Here is a 12,153-nt window from a genome sequence, read left to right on the forward strand (position 1 = left end):
CTTCTGGTACCTTTGATGCAGGCCAAGGACAGCACGCGCTGTGACCCCCCCCCATGCCCCCACTGCTCTTCCGCCAGCCGCTGCCCGCGGCCCTCCCCTTCTCATGCCCGTCTGCCTGGACTCCGTCTTTTTTGGCTCTGTCTTGCCAACCTCGGTGCTTCCTAGCGCTGAGGGGAGAAGATGGGCCTGTTTCCATTTGGACCACTTTATGTAAGTCGGAAGACCCCTTGGAAAGGTTTTCTGAGTCTAACCTTGGCCTTGAGACACCCTCTCTGGTCCAAGCAAGTCCTCTCTCTCTCAGTGCTGGAAGCACAGTGGGCAGCCAGGCTCCCTTCAGCTAGTGGATTCCTGCGGGAATTGTTCCGTGTCTCCTCCGGTGCTCAGAGCGCTTCAGAGACGGCCCCTTTGTGGCACACATCGGCCTGGCCGCGCCCCGTGCCCACTTGGCCCACATTCCGCTCTGCCCCCCAGGCCCGTGGAGCCAGGCGTGGGCTGAAGTGAGGCCGCCGGAATGCCCGGAATGCGGGCCGCCGCGACCGACGGACACTCACGTCCCTCGCGGGAGATCTGACCAACGCAGCACCGGGGACGGACGGCGCTGAGCCGAAGTCTTTACATTCTTCCCAGTTTCAGGCCGAAGTGAAGGACGCCTGCACTTCTCCCTACCGCCAGCTGACTCACCGTCTCGAACTTTTGAATTAAAGGGGCCACACTCTGTGTTTGTGATCTAACTGGCCTGTTGGGTCCTGGTCAAATTATTTGCAAGTAACCTCTTTTCGCATCTAGCTTGGCTTTCCATTAGGCCGACACAGAAACCAGAAAAACGCTGATTCTCCGATATGCTTCCCCTGCAGAAGTTGCCAGATAAAAAGTAAGGACACCAACAGCAGGCTTCGCTTCCTTTCTGGTCTTTGTACGAAACCCACGTCTTTGTGGCAATTTATTTCTGAGTCTTCAGACCAGATACGCAGGATCTCCTCCGACATCTTTGTATCTGACAGTAGTAGGGAAATGGACTCGGATACGGGTCTAGCCCTTTATCTTTCTAGAAGGAACTGTGGAGACAGGCAGAACAGCGCTGACTCTATGGGAGTGAGTTTAGAGTGGACTGGGACAAAGAAGGGCTACTTCTCTCTCTCAGACTCGTGCACACACGCACATGCACACACATGCACACTGGCCATGGCCTTGGGGGCGCCCGCGTGGTAAGTCAGTATCTCTGGTGGCATCCCTGTGTCCTGGACCCTTGGCCTTCCCCGAGCCTCCCTTTGCTGTCCCCTAACGGCAGGGTCAGCTTCGTGGGTGTGTCACCCACGTGCTTAGCTGGGCCTGTGTGTGGACTGTCACCAAATTGAAATTTGTGGTAGTTTTGGGGCAAGGGTCCCGTGTTTTTATTTTGCCCATGAGTTGTGTCACTGTTTCTGACGGTCAGCCTTCCATAGACCTTCAACCTGCAGGTCACAAGGACTCAGTGGTCCTTCATCAAGCTCGGGACCCAGTTTGGGATCACGCCTTGGTGCCCACTTGCCAGGAGGTCCGGGCCCAGAGCAGGCGCTCCGGCAAAAGATGGCGCCTGACTCACCCTCTGGGTCAGGGTGAGTAGAGCTGAGTGGGACCAGCATCCTCCCTTCAGCTGAACCCAGGGCCCCGGGGGGGATACACACAAGTAGGGAACTTGGGTCCTGTGCACGGGGCTGCGTCTGGCAGTGATCAGAAACTGGTTCATCAGAATTTGGGGAGGGATTTTATCAGTTTGGTGAACTGTATCTATTTGGGGATTATATTAATTTGCTAGGACAGCCCTAGCAAAGAATCACAGACAAGGTAGCTTGAACAACAAAAATTTTTTTTCTCTCCGTTCTGGAGGTTAAGTCCAAGATCAAGGTGTCAGCAAGGTTGGCTCCTTCAGAGGCCTCTCTCTTAGCCTTGGAGATGGCCATCCCCACCCCCATGTCTTCACATGGGCTCCCCTCTGTATCCATCTGTGTCCGAATTTCCCCTTTTTATAAGGACACCAGTCCTACCAGATTAGGACCACCCTAATGACCTCATTTTAACTTAATCACCTCTTTAGAGACTCTGTCTCCTAATGAGGTCACAACCTGAGGTTCCAGGGGCTAGTAGTTCAACATACGAATGGGGGAGGGGAGACACAGTTCAACCTGTCTCAGGGACTTTTTCTAGGCACTTCAAAATCTCGTATTTTTTCATCGCTCCGCAATATCTTTCCAGTCTGAAAAGGCGAGAAATCGTTGACTCCCGGGCCTGTGTTCCAACACAGGAAGAAACAACATAAGACTCAGTGGCCCCAGAGTGTGGCTGTGGGTCGTTGGCTGCTCAAGGGTGTGAGGCGTGGGTTAGTTAACACGGCCTTCCAGAGAGACACCAGAAGAGTGATGGTACGGAGGCTGGGGGCCAGCTGTCCCCCGAGTCCTGCGGGGCCTGAGTGAGAGGAAATGAGTGTGAGCAGGATTCTGGTCAGAGCTGGGAGAAGACCACCAGGCTGTGGGGGTGTGGAGTGAGGGGGGGATTGGAGGCTGAGGTCGGGAGAGCAGGAAGTGCGGTCACCTGGGGTGTCCCAGAAGGCAGGGCCAGGCTCTAATGGTGGCTCCCAAATGGCCCTCCAGCTTTGGGAGCCCTAAGACTCTGGGTCAGGCCTGGGCATCTGTACACTTAGGAAGTGCCCCATGCGAGGTGATAATTATTGAAGCTGGTTCATGGCTTTCTGAGAGTTCGTATACTTTCGTACTAGTTAGAAATTTTCCATAATTAAAGTGTTTTGTTTTGTTTTTTAAGAGAGGGAGGAGCATCTGGCTGGCTTAGTTGGTAGAGCCCGGGACTCTTGATCTCAGGCTCGTAAGTTTGAGCCCCCCCACATTGGGTGTAGAGATTACTTAAAATCCTAAAAAGAGAGAAGGGGGGAGGGAAACTCCTAGAAGCTTCTGCTGCCAGCCCTGGTTAGGACAAAGGTGGGAGGGAGGAATCCTTGAACTTGCTCCTGGGCTTCCCCTGACCTGGGGGATGCAGCGCCTCCTGGTGGCGAGAGGCAGCACTACTCTCACAGCAGGATCACGACTGGCGATCACGGTCCAGGACAGCCTGTGTCCCACGGGGAAGCCAGGCAAATCCTCACGGCAGGCTCTGTTATGCTGCGGACTCCTGTGCCCATCTAATGATGCCTGTGGACCCAAAAGATAAAGGCGAAAAATAAAATACATGGAATTTCAAAGCGGAACAATTACAATGCACTGTAATAATCAAAACAGTTGATAAAGCCAATTCTGTTGTAGGGTAGATACGTGCCCCTTACCAGCATATATTTTTTTAAGATTTTATTTATTTATTTGGCAGAGAGAGATCACAAGTAAGCAGAGAAGCAGGCTCCCTGCTGAGCAGAGAGCCCGATGCGGGGCTCGATCCCGGGACTCTGAGATCATGACCTGAGCTGAAAGCAGAGGCTTAACCCACCGAGCCACCCAGGTGCCCCTACCAGCATATTTTTTTAAAGGTTTTATTTATTTGTCAGAGAGAGCAAGCACACAAGCAGGGGAGTGCACGACATAGACCGGTCCCTGGCCTTATCAAGCACTCATTCTGCAGAGACACAGGTGATCCCATGTTCCTATTGAACATATTAGGTAATATAAAACAATGTTTCTTGTAGAATTGTTATATAATTCTTCACAGCGAACGTTTTCTTTTAATCCCGTTTGCTTTAAAGCCGAGCTTTCAACCTAGTGAAGCCCAGGGTCCCACTTTATAAAACAAAAGGAATCTCCTGTCTTCTGGAAGATTCTGAAGGGCTCCTGGGATGGAGGGGTGGTCATGCCTTTTATCTCCTACCCAAACTCATTAAGAGTCACTGCTTATTCACAGAAGCACTATTCACAATGGCCAAAAGGTGGAAATGACCCAGGTGTCCATCAACAGATGAATAGAGAAGCAAAATATTCGTACAATGCAGTATTATTTGGTCATAAAAGGAAACACAGCAACGTGCACAGGGTACAATGTGGGCAGACCTCGGAGACATTGTGGTAGATGAAAGAGGCCACATTCAAAAATGCTCTCTATCCTCAGATTCGGTTGGTGTGAAATGTCCAGAAAAGACAAATCCATGGAAACAAAAAGTAGATTAGTGGCTGCCAGAGCTGGGGAGGGGAGGCAGAGTTTCTGTTTGGGGTGATGAAAACGTTTTTGAAGTAGGGGCAATGCCTACATAATCTTGTGAATGTCATCGATGCCACTGATTTGGGTATTTAAAAAATAGTTAGAATGGCAATTTTGGGGGTGGTATATATTTTACCACAATAAAAAAAAAATAGACATTGTTTAAAGACATCTTTCCGGTTACCCTGAATCATCCCCTCATCCCCAGTCATGCAGCGTCCCAGGTGCCCATACTCCGTCCCTGGTGCTCTCAAGTCTTGTGGTTTAAATACTGCCTTTATGCTGACCACCTCCAATTTATATCTCCAGACAGGACCTCCCCCAGGATTCTGACCGCCCACCACTTGGCTGGTCCAACAGTAATGTAATGTGTCCAGAACTGACCTCCTGCTGTTGCCTCCCCATACAACTGCTCTCTCCGGGGAAAGGCAACTCTGTCCTTTAATCTTGGAAGTCTAGAATCTTCCTTGACTCCTCCTGGGCTCACACTCACATCTGAGCCTCTGGTAAATCCTGTCATCTCTGCATCCAGAACATATCTATGACCTCAGCCTCCACTGTTGCTTACCTAGATCGTGCAGGGGCCCCTAAGCCAGGCTTTCTTTCTTTTTTTTTTTTTTTTAATTTATTTATTTTTTTAATTTTATTTTTTATAAACATATAATATATTTTTATCCCCAGGGGTACAGGTCTGTGAATCGCCAGGTTTACAAACTTCACAGCACTCACCATAGCACATACCCTCCCCAATGTCCATAATCCCACCCGCCAGGCTTTATTACTGACACGTAGCTCGAAGCACACCTCTCCTCAGCCCTCCAGTGGCTCCTGTGTCCCTCAGTGTGTGAAAGCTAAAGCCCTCACATTGACTGAGGGCCTTGTGTGTTCTCCCTGCCTCTGTCTTCCTCTCCCTCTCCATTGCTGCACCAGTCACAGTGGCTCCTTGCTGTTTCCTGAACACAGGGCCTTTGCATGTGCTCTTCCCTCTGCCTAGGATGCTCTATCCCTGCGTGTCTCAATTCTTGTTCTCTCACTTCAGGAGCATGTCAGATGCCATTAGAATCCCCTCTGCTGGACACCTGTGGAAGTACCGCCATCATCCCCCTGCCCAAGCGCACCTGGCCCCATTACCTGGCTTTACGCCTCTCCTACACTTACCACCATTGGACACGTTGCATATTTGTTGATTGTTTATCATCTCTGTCGACCAGAAGGTAAACTCCTGGAAAGCAGGGACTTGGTTTCCCTCCATGTCATAACTTCGGATAATGAGCAGCTGCTCAGTCGGTGTGTGTGGAATGAATAAATGACCGGAACCCCTGATTCACTGAAATTGTACAATATTCTTCAAACGCTACTTATAAGCACGAATGAATTACTTGACATATGTATAATAATTCCACTTTACGAAATAAAACTCTGAGCTGAAGACCCTCAGACCTATATTCCTTGCACTGGTTGGTTTTTTTGTTTGTTTTTATTTTTAAAGATCTTTTTCAGCAGTCGCTAAACCCTATGTGGGACTCGAACTCACAACCCCGAGATCAAGAGTCAACACTCCATGGACTGAGCCAGCCACACACCCTGTCTTGGTTGTTCATGGGGGTTAAGGCAGGGCCTCGGGGTTCTTTCTGTCTTCCTTCTCCACCTTCCTGGAGGCCACAGTCCTGGCCTGCCTGTCCGTGCTGTGTGGCCATCCTGGGAACCTCAGCATTCCAGAAAGGAAGGGCGAGCGGGAGGCCACATGCCGTGTTTTAAGGCCCACGCTTAGAAGCAGCCCATTGCCGCCGCTCACCTTCTGCGGCTGAGGCCTAGTCACATGACCACACCTAGCTGCCAGGTGCTCCGGGAAAAGTAGTCTCTGGCTGGGGGGGCCGTGCATCCCACTGCTATTGCTTGGCCATGGAAGTAGCTGCTATTGGCTCCATTTTAGAGATGAAGAAACTGAGTCTCAGAGAAGTTAAATCACTTACTCCGGTTGGTGCCACTAGCAAATGTTGGCCTTCTGGCCCCAAGCCCAGCCAGGGCTCTGTCTCTACCTCCAAAATAGTCCCTGGTTCACAGCAGCCCTGTGAATTTTCTGCCCCTCTTTTCTGGATGCAGCACTGGAGGCTTGGCAAGGGGAAGTGGCCCGTTAGGTCACGTGGGGTGTCGTGTGCATAACAAATGTCCTGTCCTTGTGCATAACAAAGACACGACTTGGTGGCTCCTGCAACCACACCAGCTTATTACCTCTAGTGTCTCTAAGTCCGCTGCTCTGGCGGGGCGTTGGCCAACTGTGTCCTCGGCTCCCTTGGCGCAGGTCACTGCGGGTTCGGGGCCCCGTTGTTTCCCAGCAGCCCCTGCCCTGCCTTCCCCGGCTCACAGGCCCACTCACGACCCTGCGGCGGGCAGCGGGATCCCTGCGTCAGATCCCCCTGGTAGGAATCTCCCCCACTCTTCATGTTTCTCTGACTTCCTCTTTTGCTACGAGCCAAGAAAAACCTGCTTCTTCTGAAGGGCTCCCCTGACTGGCCCAGGCCAACCTGAATAACCCTCGCATCTTGAGTTGCACTGACCTAGGACCTGACTCAGCTCGGGCTGCTATGACAAAAACACCCCAGATGGGGCGGCTTAATAGACAGACATTGATGTCCCGTGGTTCTGGAGGCTGGAAGTCCCAGACCAGGGTGCTAGCAGACTCAGTTCCTGGAGGGAGCCCACTCCCCAGCTTATAGATAGATAGACGGATGCCTCTCTATGTCCTTCCATAGCCGAAATGCCTGGTGTCTCTTCTTATAAGGCCGCTAATCCCATCATGTTGCCCCCCACCATGACCTCATCTAAGCCTGATCACCTCCCAAAAGCCCCACTTCCTAATACCATCGTACTGAGGCTGAGGGCTTTGAATTTGAGGGGTGGGGAGGACAGGGTGTGGGTGCGGATGGGACATTCAGGGCATAACAGGCCGTCAGCTACACCTTCAAAATTCCCTCCCAGCACCATTTAGATGCGTGTCTGATTGAATAACCAGAGGACAGGAATCTTGGCAAGGCGAGGGTTGGTCTTTGGAATTCTGCGTGCCAGCTGGGGTCAGAACGGGGTGTGAGATTAGAGCTTGGGTCTCCACTGAACCCCGAGAGCTCTCTCCTGGGGCCAGCCATGTCCTTGCTGGCAGAGCTACCTGCTAAGTGAGTCCCCTTCCCTCCAGTGGCTTAGCTCTTTAATGAATCCAGGCATCTGGGAACTACACTACGGCGGGGGGGCCCAACCCACGGGCTCCTCAAAACTGAGGCCCTCTGGGTTTCTGCTGGCAGCAGGGCTGGGTGCACAGCAAGCCAGGGGAAGCAGCCTTCAGAGTTTGGGTGTGGGGAAGGGGAGGCTCAAGGTGTTAGGAGAGAGTTTAATACATCCCACTGAGACTCGAGGGCTTCTGTGGGAACACAAACCCACCCGAGGGTGCCCTTGAAGAGGAAGGAGACCCCTGACTCCAGAAACGTGGCTGGTCAGCCTTGTCCTGGCCTTGCAGGCGTGTGTCCCAACAGCCCCGTGAGCATGCTGGGGCTTGCACAACCTCCTTTGGGGGTGAGGGAGTACAGAGAGGGGGCCCGTGTGGGCTGGATTCCTCTACCACAGCTGCTGCTCGCTGTGGTACCGGGGCAGGAAAAGGCAAGATGGGCCATATTCACCTCCAAACAGGGAAATGAGAAAGGTGGCCAGCCCACATTTCTAACAGCAACGTAAGGAAAAGTCCCTTTTCTGTTCTAGTTCTTAAAGTCACATACATGATGGGGCGCCTGGGTGGCTCAGTTGGTTGGGCGTCTGACTCTTGATTTTGGCTCAGGTCATGATCTCAGGGTCGTGAGATCGAGCCCCATCTGCCCTGGGTGTGGAGTCTGCTCGAGGTTTCACTCTCTCCCTCTCTCTGTGCCCCTCCACCCCTCCTCCCCCCAAAATAAATAAAATAAACCATTAAAATCATGTACACAATGTGTTACTCGGGTTGGCATTATGCTTGGAACATCGTTCAGGGCTCCTCTGATTTAGAGACATCAGATTGTCACCGCTTTTATGGCTGTTCGGGGAGGATCTTTGTGCCAGTGACTGGGGTGGGAGTGGGAAGAGAAGTGAACCAAAGCCAATCTGCCTTTGGAGCCCCTGGCCACGGCTATGGGGCTCTGCACGTCCCGGCCCCTCCTTTCTGCAGTCAGGCAACTAAGGTGCAGGGAAGACTGTCGCCACGAGCCAGGACCTTGGACATGGAGCAGCAGACAACGGCCAGCTCGCTTGGCTCAAACGCTAGAGAGACGACTTGGGGTCAAAAGAAGACTCCGTCTGACTTTCTTACCAATTCCCCAAGGAGGAGCGGGGTCAGGGGTGGGAGGACTGGGAGACCAGAAGTGGAAATGTGGCTCATAGGACATCTCATTCCCTGTGGGATGGGAATGTCGGTGACAGCCCTGAGCCTGAGGTTTCTCTGGGTCCGCTGTTCGCTGGGTCGGGCCTCCTTGGGAAACCAACAGCCCCAGGGATAGGAGAAGCAGAGCCCAGGAACTCTGTTGAGAGGTGGGGAGCTAGGAGTCGCTGTCTCCCTTTGATGGAGACCACACTCAGTGGCTTAAAGACTCCCAGCAAGCTGGCAGTCGTAAGTCTCCCTTTCTGCGTAGTGTCCAGACCCACAGGGCAACTCCAGGGAGCTCAGGCTGTGGAAAATTAGCTACAAGCTTAATTGGAAGTGATTTGAAGCTGTATCATTGCATGTCTTTCCCCTCCCCTACCCTCACCCCTTGTCCCTATAGTGAGAACTCAGAATGGTTCTTTGAATATTGTTTCCCAGGGCAAAGGACACCAAGCGATCTCTTGATCCAATGTACCTGTAGAATAGCCAAGCTCTCACCTGGGAAGGTGGGCAAAGGGCTTTCATCTCAATACAGCAGGAAAGATAGAGTCAGGCTCGGTCTGTGACAAAGCAGCTCGCCAGACCTCTCCCGTCCCCCTTCCTCCCTCAAATACCCAGAGGATTAAATGACTCTAATCTTGGGGGTAGGGAAATGGGAGCAGTCCATTCCAATCTCTTGACCAGCCGCGTGCCAAAGCCCAGGGCTGGTTGCACAACCCAAGCCTAAAACTGTTCACATCTGGGAAAAGCTGGATGCCTTCACCGACAGCACTCTCTGCTGGGGTCCGTCCATTGTCTGGGGTCCTCTCAGGAGGAGGTCGGGGGGTTCTGAAACGACTCTGAGGGAACACAGCTGTCCTCGGCTCTGCAAAGCCTGTGGATATGCTTGCTCAGGCTTCTGAGAATTATTTTTAGTAATTTTTTCCTGGTTAAAAAAGAATAAATGCTCATTCCAGCATTGCTAGTAATAGCCCAAACCTGGAAACAACCCATATGTCCAAATGCAGTAGAATGGATACTATATCAGCCACACAACGGGATACTATACAGTGATCAGAATGAATGAGCTTTGGGGCGCCTGGGTGGCTCAGTGGGTTAAAGCCTCTGCCTTCAGCTCAGGTCACGACTCAGGGTCCTGGGATCGAGCCCCACATCGGGGGCTCCTCCTCTCTCTCTGCCTGCCTCTCTGCCTACTTGTGATCTCTGTCTGTCAAATAAATAAATAAAATACTTAAAAAAAAAAAAGAATGAATGAGCTTTGTGTGAGAATGTTGAGCCAAAAAAAGAAGACACAAAAGGAAGATAGAGTGTGTTCCCATTCATGTAAAGTTCAAGACAGGCAAACTACCCTTTCGTTTAGGGATGCATACACGAATGGTTTCATAAAAAGCAAGGAAGTGACTGAAGGGGAAGAAAGGTTTGGGGAGGTTTCTGGCATGTTGGAAATATTATATTTCTTGCTCTGGGTGGGGTTTTGTTGTATAATATTAGATTTTACTTTGTATTCTATGTCGTTTTCAGAATGCATATGTCAGAATACAATTTTTTTTTAAGATTTTTAAATTTTTATTTATTTGACAGAGAGAGAGAGAGGTCACAAGGAGGAGAGAGGCAGGCAGAGAGAGAGGGGGGGAAACAGGCTCCCTGCCAAGCAGAGAGCCCGATGCGGGGCTCGATCCCATGACCCTGAGATCATGACCTGAGCGCAAGGCAGAGGCTTAACCCATCTGGTGCCCCTCAGAATACAATGTTTTTAAAAGATAGATCCAAAAAGGCCTAGGCCTATGATAACCTTTGCCTTTGATGAATCAAACGCAAAAGCAAACCTAATGTACACTGAAAACCACAAAACATCACTGAAGGAAATTAAGGACGACCTAAATAAAGGGAAAGACACAGCTAAGAGGATTTAGTATTTTTACAATAGCATTACCCCCCCCCCAATTTATATACGGATTCAAAGAAATCTCTTTCAAAATCCCAAGTGGCTTTTTTTTTTCTTTTTAAAGAAATGGAAACACTGACCCTCAAAGTGATACGGCATTGCAGGAGGCCCCAAATGGCCAGAGTTATATTGAAAAAGAAAACAACATTGGAGGACTCACACTTCCCCATTTCAAAACTCACTACAAAGCTACAGTAACCAACGACTGTTGTAGTGGGAAGGAAGGAAATACAGGTGTAAACTTTCATGAGCTGGGACTAGGCGCTGGGTACTTGGATAGGACACTGCACAGTGACCAAAGGGGAAAAAAATAGGTCCATTGGACATTGTCAAAATAAAAACTTTTGTACTTTCAAGGATATAGCATCAAGAAAGTGAAAAGACAACACAGAGAAGGGGAGAACAATTTGGAAGTCATATAGCTGATGAAAGTCTGGTATCCAGAAATATAAAGAACTGCTGCCCCTTGATACAAAAAACAAAACAAAACAAAAAGAGGCAAGGAAATGCAACAGACCCTTCTCCAGCAAGGAAGGATCAACCGACACATGGAAAGATGTCCCACCTCATGATGACCTAGAGAAATGCAAAGCAAAGCCACAATGAGGCACCACTTCCCACACCAGGAGGGCTGGAATCAAAAAGGCAGATGAGAAAAAGTGTTAGGGAAATGGAGAGAAAATTGGAACTCTCCTGCATTGGGGGAGGAATATAAAAAGTTGCAGCCGGTTTGAAAAACAGTCTGGTAGTTCCTCAAAAAGTTAAACACAGAGTTACCATATGACCAGCAATTCTATTCTAGGTAGTACCCCAAAGAATTGAAAACATGTGTCCACACAAAAACTTGTACACAGATGTTTATAACAGCATTACTCATAATAGCCAAAAAGTGGGCTATCAACATCTAAAAATAACAAATGTGGTGCGTGCATATAATGGAATCTTGCTCAGCATAAAAATAAATGAAGTATCGATACAGGCCACAGTGTGGATAAGCCATAAAAACGCCAAGTGAAAGAAATCAGTCACGAATGAGGACCTAGTATCTTATTATTTGCCCGGAATAGGCAAATCCACAGACACTGAAGGAGGGCTAGGAATCCCCGGGGGCGGAAGGGAGGGGGTAAACGGGGAGTGACTACTACCAGTTCCTTTTCCAAGTGATGAAACCCTTGGGGAATTAGATAATGACAGTTGCACAGACTTGTAACGGTTGCACAGACTTGTGAATATACTGTAAACTACGGAACTGCACACTCAAAGGGGCCAATTTTGTGGTATGTGAATGGTATCTCAATTAAAAAAAATAAGAAATTTTCAAAGAAGTAAAAACCAATAAATCGGGAATTAATATTTCACTACAAAAGAAACCCTAATAAGCTTGACTTTACTTTTTGACTTTATTTTTAAGAAATAAATGAAAACACTCCCTTCGCAAAGCAACCATCACTACCCTGTGAACAGTCCGGGTACCGCTGTACGAGGAAGGATGGTCACACTCCACGGTTTTTGGGCCACTAGTGGAGAGAACGCCTCGGCCCCTCACCCAGCGCACAACACCGCACACCAGCTGGCTGAACGGAAGGTAACACTAGCCCTAAAAATGCCAGCCCTTCCCTCTCCAGGACGTGATGTCCTAGCCATCTGGCTAGAGTACGGG

Source organism: Enhydra lutris, unplaced genomic scaffold (assembly GCF_002288905.1).
Source record: "Enhydra lutris kenyoni isolate GAN:26980312 unplaced genomic scaffold, ASM228890v2 scaffoldscaffold38, whole genome shotgun sequence".
In the NCBI taxonomy this organism is placed as follows: domain Eukaryota; kingdom Metazoa; phylum Chordata; class Mammalia; order Carnivora; family Mustelidae; genus Enhydra; species Enhydra lutris.